The following is a 10,099-nucleotide window of genomic DNA, read 5'->3' as shown; positions in this document are numbered from 1 at the left end:
CACTCTCTTTCTAACTGTAATTACATTCACTTTTTTTTTTCTTCATCTTGATTTGCGGGCCCTTGATTTCTCCTGAATCTCAATTTTTCAGTCTCTTTGTGGCTTTTTTTTTTTTTTTTGTGGCTTTACTATTTCCCTATTCTCTTGGACCGCATCACTTCACGTACCCACTGCCAACATTTTTAACTCTCTATCCTCTTTGTCTTGCTGTACTGGTTCTCCCAATTGCCAGCTGTGGAATAAATTATTTTATTTATTAATTTAACAAACACTATGTGCTGGGAGCAGTCCCTGGATGGGGCAAACAGTTAACCCACTGGACTGCTGGAACTACTAATCAGAAAGTTGGCGGTTTGAGATCACCCAGAGGCATCTTGGAAGAAAGCCCTGGCAGTCTACTTCCAAAAAATCAGCCACTGAAAACCCAATGAAGCACAGGTCTGCTCTGACACACATGGGTCGCCACGAGTCAAAATCAACTCCATGGCAAATAGTGATGGTGGTGGATGTGCTAGGAATTGACGTAGGCAGTAAGGATAAGGTTTCTAACTTCACAGAGCTTTCATTTTGGTGGAAGAAGGCAGAAAATAGTCAAGAAGACTAATAGAATAATTTCAGATAGGTATAAATTATAAGAAGTATATGATGTATAGTAATAGTATGGGGAATGACTTGGGGGAAATAGATTAATTTCCAAAAGATTGTCAGATAAGGCCACTTGGGGGAGGTGATCTGCCAAATATCCTGATATTTTTACTACCTGTATTCAACACATTTCACAATTTTGATTAAAATATTTTTGGTTGGGATATTAAAAATAAAATTTTCTCAATATTAAATTTGTGTATGAACCTATAAGCTTTATTTTACTGCTCATGAACCGAGGAACTGGTCTGAAAGTCAAACAAGAGTTCCAAAGTACAGTGTAGGTGGAAAGGCTTTTATAATGGCAAACAGGAAACAAAAGACTCTGGGGGATTTTCAGATTGGCTGGAAAGCATTTTCTCTCTTTATTTGGGATCAAGGGGAAATTTTGAACCAGGTTAAACTAATCAATCTAGTCCTGATTGGCTAGCTGAGGTTTCCATTTCTGGGGAAGTCGATTGATTTGAATTTTGGCTCCTGGGCGGTTAGGTATTTACATAAAATAAAAACTTAGGTTTCAGTTTGCTGACAGGCTCAGCACAAACACCTCCATTTTGGGCCTACTTTAGCCAGTTTTTAGTCAGGTTGGAGCCCTGGTGTAGCAGTGGTTAAGCACTAAGGCTAGTAACCAAAAGGTGGGCAGATCCAATTCACCAGCTGCTCTTTGGAAACCCTATGGGACAGTTCTACTCTGTCCTATAGGATCGCTATGCCTGGGAGTCGACTCGACGGCACACGCTTGGTGTGGTGGTGATGGTGTTAGGTTAGGAGCCCTGTTGGCACAATGGTTAAGCACTGGACTGGCTGCTAACTGAAAGGTGGGCTGTTTGAACCCACCAACTGCAACACCAGAGAAAAGTGTGGCACCCTCCTTCCATAAACATTACAGCCTTGGAAACCCCAGGGAGCAGTTCTACTCTGTCTTGTAGGGTCACTATGAGTCAGAATTGACTCGGCTGCAATGGGTTTGGTTTTGGTTTTTAGTCAGGTTATCAGGAAGTAATAGAAAACAACCTGAGCTAGCTTTAACACTAAAATTTATTATGATAATAGAAGAATATTTAGTAGATCAAACAGCAAGAAATACAGTTGGCTCTTAAGAAAGTCTGGAACCAGGAAATGGAAAACTACCATGAGCCAAGGCAGTTACTTTCTCTTCTCATGCTCTCTGGGAGGTTATGGGAATCTCTCATTCTGGCTCCCTCCACAGATAGGCATGTCCATGTATCCAGACACAGGTAGCAGTCCTACACCTACCCATATTTAAGTCTTAAAGAATACTCACATTAAATATTAATTTCACAAAAATATAGGAAACCTAATTCTGAATTGCTGGATAAAACAGTTGTCATTATTATAAAACTAATAAATTTGCAATCATAGTTGGAGATTTTAACACACCTCTCTTTGTAACTAATAAAACAAACAGATAAAAATCAGTCAGAATATAGAAGATTTGAACAACTTAATTAAAAATTGACTTAACATGTTTTAATTAACATTCCACCTAAATTATAAAATTCCCTTTCAAGTTCACACAAAATATTTAACAAAGTTGACCATATGCTGGACCAATCAAGTCTCAGTAACCTTCAAAGTACTAAAATAATACAAAGTATTTTCTCTGATCACAGAGCAACGGAGCTAGAAATCAACAGCAAAATGAAAGCATAACAATCTCCATATGTTTGGAAATTAAGCAATAATCTTCTAAACAACCTACGTCTCAAAGAAGAAATCCTGATGGCAATTTAGAAAATATTTTAAAATGAAAATACTCTGCATCAAAACATGTGGGATGAAGATAAAGCCATATTTATATCTATATAGAAAAGGAAAAAAAAAATTAATAACCCAGAATCCACCTCAAGAAGCAATGAGAGCACATGGCACCCAGATCTTGGTTTCCAAATTCTGTTCCCCACTAAAAGGAACTAGGAAGCCCTCTCCTTTAGAAATGCTTGATTTTGAAGCTGGGAGTGTACAAGATGAGCTTGGGATAGCCTATCATATTTGAAAGTCAGGAAATTCTCTAAGATTAGTAGAATCAAAAGAATACAGTGTTTGCTTTAAAGGGGCTTCTGAATTATAATACACTGAATGAAAAATTTCCTGAGTATCCTCAGTGGTGATAAAGAGAGACACAGAGAGAGATAAGAGTGAGAGAGAAGGAGAAAATTGTGATGTATATTTATAGAAAAATGCCACTTAATCAATGTAGAAGGAATTATTGCATGAGAAATAATAATCATCCTTCAACCCCCCATGTAATAACCAATTCAAGTAAGAATCATTAACCGACGATAAAGACGTTGGGTGAAAAGTTGTTTGAGAACAGAAAATTCACAACTCTCAAAATATTAGCCTGTAGATGAATTATCAATTACAAAATCAAATCTTTTTACAACAAAGAAATCTGGCAGTCACCATCTTAAAGTGACCAAATGTAGCCTCAGCGAAAGTTAGAATAATCTAGTTAATCCTGACGCATGGTGACCGCACCTGCGTCATGGTGACCCCACCTGCGTCAGAGTAAAACGCTCTTCCGTAGGGTTTTCCGTAGGGTTCCTAACGGCTGACTTTTCAGAAGCAGACCACCAGGACTTTTTCTGAGCCACCTCAGGGTGGGTTAAATGGCCAACTTTTTGGTTAGCATCCCAGTAGACTAACTTTTTATATTACCCCAGGACTCCCACCAAAAGTTAGAAACCTAAAGTTTGAAACAATAAAAAAAAAAAAAAAAAAAAATCATCTGTTAAACATCATTACCAAGAAATTATTTAACTTGAATCTAATTATGTGAAAAACAGTCATACAAACCCAGAATAAGGGACATTCTAAAAGACAACTGGCCTGGACTCTTTTTTTAAAAAAATCGCTATTACAAAATAATTCAAGAAACTGGACTGTATGAAGAAGAACAGGGCATCAGGATTGGAGAAAGACACGTTAACAACCTGCGTTTTGCAGATGACACAACCTTGCTTGCTGAAAGTGAAGAGGACTTGAAGCATTTACTGATGAGGATCAAAAACCATAGCCTTCAGTATGGATTACACCTCAACATAAAGAAACCAAAATCCTCACAACTGGACCAATGAGCAACATCATGATAAATGGAGAAAAGATTGAAGTTGTCAAGGATTTCATTTTACTTGGATCCACAATCAACAGCCTTGGAAGCAGCAGTCAAGAAATCAAAAGACCCATTGCATTGGGTAAATCTGCTGCAAAGACCTCTTTAAAGTGTTGACAGCAAAGATGTCACCTTGAAGACTAAGGTGCGCCTCACCCAAGCCATGGTATTTTCAATCCCATCATATGCGTGTGAAAGCTGGACAATGAATAAGGAAGACCGAGGAAGAGTTGATGTCTTTGAATTGTGGTGTTGGGGAAGAATATTGAATATACCAAGGACTGCCAAAAGAACGAGCAAATCTGCCTTGGAAAAAGTACAGCCAGAATGCTCCTTAGAAGCGAGGATGGTGAGATTTCATCTCACGTATTTTAGATGCGTTATACGGTTGGTATGAGTCGGAATCGACTCAACAGCACTAGGTTACTGGGTTGTCAGGGTGGGATCAGTCCCTAGAGAAGGACATCAATAAGGAAGACCCTCATTGAGGTGGACTGACGCAATGGCTGCAACAGCGGGTTCAAACACAGCAACGATTGTGAGGATGGCACAGGGTGAGTGGAGTTTGGTTCTGCTGTGCATGGGGCCACTATGCTTTGGAACCTACCTGACAGCACCTAATAGCAACAGCATTATGAAAGAGACTACAGAGACAAAATGACCAAATGTAATGTGTAAACTCTGACTGGACACTGACTCTGAAAAAAAAAAAATTAGAGAAAATTTTCCTATGGACTATGATGACATGAAAATATTGTTAATTTTGATTTTAATTGTTAATTTCCTCACAGATTAAAATGGTTGTATTTGTTTTCTATTGCTGCTGTAATAATTACCACTTGATGGCTTAAAATAACACAAATTTATTTATCTCACAGTTCTGAAGGTTAGAAATCCAACACAATTCTTACTGAGCTAAAATCAAGACCTCTGTCAGAATGCATTCCTTTCTGGATGATCTTGGAGAGATTTCATTTTCCTTGTCTCTTCTAGCTTTCAGAGGCTGCCACATTCCTTGGCTCAGGGACTCCTTTTCTCCATCTTCAAAGCCAGCAATGTTGCTGTAACCATTCTAACACGGCCACATCCCCCTCTGACCACAGGGGGAAAGGTTTTCTACTTTAAGGATTCAGAATAACCAGTAACTAGATTGGGCCCACCTGAGTAATCCAGACTAATTTCCCCATCTCAAGGCCTTTAACTTAATCACATCTACAAAGTCCCTTTTGCCATGTAAGGTTCTGGATATCAGGGTGTGCAATATCTGTGGGGGAGGTGGGGAGGAGGAGACATTCTGCCTACCACAATGGTACTGTGGTTACTTCTCCCATTGGTCCCATTGCCATCGAGTCGATCCAAATAACAGCAACTCTGTAAGACAGAGTAGAACTGCTCCATAGGGTTTCCAAGGCCGTAAATCTTGATGGAAGCAGAGTGCCACATCTCTCTCCTTTGGAGTGGCTGGGGGTTTCAAACCATCGGCCTTTTAGGTTAGCAGCCTAGAGCTTAACCACTGTGACACGAAGGCTCCTTAGGAAATTTTTTTTCTTTTCAGGAGAAGCACATTGAATTATTTAAGAATAATTCTGCAACTTAAGTACGTATGTGTGTGTTTGTATTTGTATACACACACAGAGATAATCACATGTAACAAAATGTTAACAGCTGAATCTACATGGATGGTTCATGGTGATTTATGTTCTATTCTTTCAATTTTTCTGTAGGTTTGAAATTTTTTAAGAGAGAAAAGAAGAATGCTATTGAACATCTTTAGTTCTTAGGCAATCTAGGACACATCTGATTTAAAAGTGATTTCTAAAAAGACAAAAAAAAAAAAGAAGTGAGCATAGTTTTAAGATTGACTATATCAATAAATCTTATCTCTATAGAAGGGCAGTGGTGGTTCAGTGGTAGAATTCTTGCTTGGAGTCCTGGTAGCTCAGTGGTTAAGAGCTCAGCTGCTAACCAAAAGGTCAGCAGTTCAAATCCAACAGCAGCTCCTTGGAAACCCTATGGGGCAGTTCTACTCTGTCCTATAAGGTCACTATGAATCAGAATTGACTTGATGGCAACACTTTTTTTTTTTTTAATGTGGCAGACCTGGGTTCAAATCCCAGCCAATGCACCTCAAAGACAGCCACCATTTGTCTATCAATGGAGGCTTCCATGTTGTTATGATGCTGATCAGGCTATAGTGGAGCGGCTTCTAGACTAAGATAGACTAGGAGGAAAGGCCTGGGGATCTATTTCCAAAAACGAAAATCCTATGGTTGATCCACAACCAATCATGGGTATGGTGCAGGACTGGGCAATGTTTCTTTCAGTTGTGCATGAAGTTGCCATGAGGCAAGGGCTGACTCCATGGCAGGGCAGACCAGAGCAACAGTCGCCCACATTAGCCAGGAGAGAGATGTGTTTGGTTGCTTGTGGGTGACATAATGACCTTGTTTTTTTCTGTGCTTTGACAAAATTATGAAGCGTTTTTGGTGTTTGGTCTCTCTTTTTCATGGCCTCAGAACGACCTGGTCTTATGTTGGTGTTCTGTGAGATAATTTATGTTCAACAGGAGAACATGACCTAGCTGTGAGCACCAAACCAGCTTCTGACACCGAGGCCCAGCTGTCAGCCTCAGACCTGTTTTCAGGTGTCGGTGGCTGCTTTTTCGTTTCTCAATCATTTTTTTTTGTTGTTGTTGTTGTTTTGTATTAAGTCAAGGCTCAAAACATAGATATAAGTAAATTTTAACTCCATTAGTAAATATATCCGAATGGTAGCTGAACTTGAGACAAATATTTTAAGGAAAATGAGCATTATGTTCACTCGTGCACTTATCTGACAAATGTGTTGAGTGTCTAGTATGTGAAAAGAACTTTATAGCCCTGAGGGGAATATAAAGATGAGTAACGGATAGTGATTGTCTTTAAAAAACTTACATTTTGGTCATATATCTGATAGGTATTTCTAACTTGGGCCATTTACTGTAAATAAGGAAAAACTATCCACAAGCTTATTAACTCCATTTGTGTTTAAATTTAAATTCTAAATAATCCTAGGTGGTAACTTTGAAAACTCTCTGAGGAAAGCTTTGTAGAATTATTTAGCTTGTGATACATATATTGTGGAATTCAAATACTTACCTCCCACAGGCTCTTATTAAGGTTGCCATATACTGAGTTATCAGAAGGAATAAATATTTCTGGTTCTGGGTATATACCATTTGAATATACTGTACAAAAATAAATAAAGTACAAAGTCCTCAAACCAATATAATAACCTAGTTGAATTAGAAATATTTCATCTAAACTCAGTTTTTGGTACTAATTTATGAAGTATTTGGGGAAGGGGTACATTGTGGAATTATTTTCTATTCTATATTAATGGTTAATAGCATTAACTGTGCTTTTGTACCTGCTTGTTCATCTAGCAATTCTGGCATTGTAAGCAGTATGATGTTGAATAAACTTCTTAAAGAGCAGTGTTTTCCCACATGTGTAAATGAATAATTTATTTTAAACAATGTTATATTTGTGTTTTCATGTCTAAACTTTATTTGAAACATTTTATATGCATTAATTCACATAAGGTATACCCATTGCAGTTTTTTTTTTTACTACCCATTGCAGGTTTTTTTTTTTTTTTACTATGTACCAGACATTGTTAGAGGCATTAGAGATTCATGAGCAATAAACTGAGCAGATTAAACCTCTCATTTCATGGCATTTACATGCTAACTGGAGAGAAAGATGATAAATAAATAATGAATACATATATTCAGTTTCAGGTTACAGATACTATAAAAGAAATGATGCAGGGCTGGAAAGTAATGGGACAATATGCTTGGGCTTCCTTAGACAACCTCGGATTAGGTGATATTTAAACAGGGACCTGAGAAATGAAATAATGTAGAAAGCCATGGGAACAACTACAAAACATTTCCATGAAAAGGAAACAAACAGTTCCTGAACAGAACTCTATAGCATATTTGAGGAATAGCTAGGAGACTGTTGTGTTCAGAGCAGGGTAAAGGAGAGGGAGATTTGTAGGAGATAAATCTAAAAACGTGACCATGGGCCAGATCATGTAAGGCTTCATTTACCATGGTAAGGCACTACATTGTTCTCTGAGTAAAATGACCAGCAACTGGAGGGCAGAGGACCTATATGACTCAGCTAAAGTTTTGAAAGAATTGCTTTGACCTCTATGTGGAGAATGGGTTGTAAGGAAATATGAGAATAAGAGGGAAATCAGTAGGGGGCTATTGCGATAAATTTGTAGTACAGACAAAAGATAATGGTGTCTTGGGCTGTGGCTGTAGCAGTGGAGATAATGCTAAAAGCCAGATTCCAGATACCGTTTGAAGGTAGAGCTAAAAGGACTTACTGATAAAATGACTGAAGAAGGTGATAGAAATGAAGAATGACTCCAAAGTTTTTAAACTACTTAATGGAAGAAAAGGTTGACTTTTAAAAGAGGTAGGGAAGACTGGGAGAGTAACAAATTTAAGGAAGGGGTGAATTCAAGAGTTCTGGTTAGGACATATTAAATTGGAGGTGGTTATTTGGCATCCAAGAGGAGATATCCATAAGGCCTGGGAATAACTTTTGGAGATATGATTTAGCTACGAGTCTGGACCTAAACAGAGGGCTGAAAATATATATTTGGAAGGCATCAGCATATAGATGGTATTCATATCTGTGGGTCTCGATAAGCTCACTTAAAGAGTCTGTATGGATAGAAGAAAAGTGTCTCCAGCATTTAGTAAATTCAGACCATGAAGGGGATCTGGAAAAAGGAGCTAAGAAGGTATGACCAATAATAATATTGTTGAATTTTTATGGAAAGAAATTTAAAGTTTCGTTTCTATCAACATAGTGCTTTATTTGAAAATGATTATTTAACTTGATCAAAATGTATTTTGCAACATTTTACTTAATAAAATATACAAAAATTTTACATGTTTTTTACAAAAAATAAAAAAAAGTATACAAAATTTTCACTAGTATAAAAGGGAAACTCCAAAGACAAATGATAACCATTGTACCTTCTCTTCAAAGATCTCACGTAAATGCTTTCTTTTCCCTGTTTGTCACAAATATTAGATTGCATATCTTTTCTTCAGTATATTAAAAAAGTACTTGAAAGATCAGTTGGAGATAGCATAGTATAGTTTTATCTTGAGGCTAATCAATCTCATTATATTCACTGTCAATTTTTTCCTTGTGTTTTCCCGTTCTTAATAATGTCCACCGTGTGAAAGTTGAACAATGAATAAAGAAAACCAAAGAAGAATGGATGCCTTTGAATTATGGTATTGGCAAAGAATATTAGATGTACCATGGTCTGCCAGAACAATCAAATCTATCTTAGAAGAAACACAGCCAAAATGCTCCTTAGAAGCAAAGATGGGGAGACTGCTTCTCATGTCCTTTGGATGCATTATTAAGAGGAGTGAATTAGGAGAAGGACATCATGCTTGATAAGGCAGAGGATTGGCAAAAAAAAAAAAGGAAGCCTCTCAATGAGATGGATTAACACAGTGGCTGCAACAATGGCCTCAAACACTGCAACAATTTTGAGTATATTGCGGGACCAGGCAACATATCGTTCTATTATATGTAAGATCACTATAAATCACAATTGGCTTAACAGCACCTGACCACAGCAATAATCAATAATGTGTTTTTAATTTTAAGGGTATGTTTATCACCTGAAAAACAGAAATAGAAAAAAGGAAAAATAGTTCTCTTCAAAGAGAACATTAAGTTCTTGCCGCCTTCCAGGAGATGGGCATACTTTAAATTGGGCGATATTTCTATTTATTTATTTTAGTCTACCTTAAAACGTTTCTTTGACCATGAAACTAAGATCAAGCCTCAAAATGTTTCAAAAAGAATGGGCAAAATAAAGAGTGGGCTACTCCTCTGCCTAAGTCAGTGAAAGAAATTGTTCAATTATAACTTGAAGAACTTAGAATATAAAGCAGAGGATATTTGAAATAGAATAAGTAGAGCCAACAGGAGGAAAGAAAAGAGAACAAGCCTGAGGCACACAGCAGATGCTGCAAGCATACAAAACCAGTGAGAAATTCTATTGTGGGAAATGGCTTCAGAAACATTGAAGCCTGGCATAGGATTTAAAGCTTTTGCTTGCTTGTGAGTTTATTTTCCAAATTGGCTTCTGACTGCCAATCAATATGAACAAAACTTTAGTAAAATAATTTACACCTAAAAATTTTAAGCGGTGCTTTGGGGAAATGAAGGAACAGGAGTAGTATTCAGCCTTTGGCGGAGTGAGCAGACAAGATACCTGGGAGATCTA

Source organism: Elephas maximus, chromosome 8, assembly GCF_024166365.1.
Source record: "Elephas maximus indicus isolate mEleMax1 chromosome 8, mEleMax1 primary haplotype, whole genome shotgun sequence".
Lineage (NCBI taxonomy): Eukaryota > Metazoa > Chordata > Mammalia > Proboscidea > Elephantidae > Elephas > Elephas maximus.
This window is presented reverse-complemented; position numbering follows the sequence as displayed.